The sequence below is a fragment of the Chinchilla lanigera genome, unplaced genomic scaffold (genome assembly GCF_000276665.1).
Source record: "Chinchilla lanigera isolate Chin_1 unplaced genomic scaffold, ChiLan1.0 scaffold00106, whole genome shotgun sequence".
In the NCBI taxonomy this organism is placed as follows: Eukaryota; Metazoa; Chordata; class Mammalia; order Rodentia; family Chinchillidae; genus Chinchilla; species Chinchilla lanigera.
This window is the reverse complement of record NW_004955507.1, coordinates 5,693,999-5,695,649: the sequence shown is the minus strand read 5'-3', so window position 1 is coordinate 5,695,649 and position 1,651 is coordinate 5,693,999. Positions and strand designations below refer to the sequence as shown.

Genomic DNA, 1,651 nt, shown 5'->3' with positions numbered 1-1,651 from the left:
CTCCCCACCCGAGGCTCCCTGTGCGCCGGAAGCCCTCCTTCCGGGGAACGAGGAGATGAACTGTTAATAGTAGTTATCTGTGGGGTGTGAAAGAGCAGGGACTTCTGGTAGTCACCTTTTACATTATACATTGGAAAACAGAGAATGAATATCAAAGCTCCTGGAGACCAAAAAAAGTTATGGGAGAATTTAAAGAAGTCATTGCAGAAACATTATCTGCAATCCTCTTGAACTGAGGTAGGAGACTTAGGGCTAGGGCAAAAGTGGTCAAGAAAGTGGGCATGGCCTCTCAGTCAAGGAGACCCAGGGCACATGGGCAGAACACAGAATCTGGAATGACTCCGCAGTCTCTGAGGTCTGTACATGAAACCGATCACAAAAGTGCCATTTTTGATTCTTCATTTACATTTGGAGGAAAAGCACGCAAGCCTTCCACAGGACAGCTTAAACCTGATACCAGGCCAATGGATAGAACTGCCCCCAATGACTTGTTGGCATGAGGGAGAAGCAATATGGGACTTGCACATATAGGAAAGCCCTGCTGTCCTTGTCGCCAATGAGCCTTCACACTGGCCCACTCTTAATCTGCAGAGTATACTTCTTATTTTTTTATTTTTATTTTCTTCTTTTTGAGACAGGGTCTCATTATGTAGTTCAGGCTGGTTTTGAACTCACTTTGTAGCCCAGGCTGGCCTCAAACTCTTAATGATCCTCCTGCCTCAGCCTCCCGAGTGCTGGGATTACAGCTGTGCGCCATCACCCACGGCTGCAGAGTATGCTTTTGTTTTCTTTTCTTTTTGATTTTTTCAAATTTGGAACTAAAACAAGATTTTATTGAGGGCAAGAGGATGCAAACATGAAAATCAAAAGCTTATCTAGCATTTAATTAACTTTCCATTTTCTGTTTGTCCAGTGAGAGCTGGATGTTATTTGTACATTTTCTAAGGGTCCTGATCTGCTCCTGAAATTTTTATACAAGGGGAAACTGAGGTGCAGATTCCTTAGTGGCCGTTTGGAGAGCTCTCACCAGCGCAGGAGTAAATGTTCATGTCTGACTACTTCTTTCTCTTCTGCTTCACGTGTGCTACAAAATAATCACTGCACGCAACGACGAGGCCTGAACCTAGCGAGAAGCAACTCGGAAACCCGCTCTACCATTTGGGCATTGGTCCAAGTCCTTCATGACTTTGTCCACAGCCAGAGGGTCTTTTTGATTTTCCAAAAATGCAGGGAATCCTTCTCCATGAGTACTCTCAGGTCCTCCTTTGTTAAGCAGCATTTGCTCCCAGCAAATTTATGAAACCTAAGCATCATGGTTTCCATGGTGTGTTCCATGTGGGAGGGCATTTTGCTGAGGTCTGTTGAAACCTTGGCGCAGGGGCCCCATAGAAGTGGGTGAGCGGGGTGCATGCAGGAGCGGGAGTATACTTCTCTTCCACCTAAAAAAATGTAAATCCTCACTACCTTTTCTGTGTGTCTTCTCAGGATACATAGAAATTCTTTGCTCAGGACACCAAAAACATGGAATGTCTCTGAGACCCACAAACTGGTAACATTTTCTTGGCAAGCTGAGCCAGGAAGTGAGTCCCCGTTTGGGGGAAAATTTTGTGTTTTTTTTTTTTCTGTCTTGTATTTTTTCTTATCAGTCACT

The 1,651-nt window shown here is 44.6% G+C and overlaps 1 pseudogene; it reads right to left on the bottom strand.

Moving 5' to 3' along the window:
* Nucleotides 1-1,055: 1,055 nt before the first annotated feature.
* LOC102018118 lies at nucleotides 1,056-1,347 on the bottom strand (annotated as a pseudogene).
* Nucleotides 1,348-1,651: the final 304 nt, after the last annotated feature.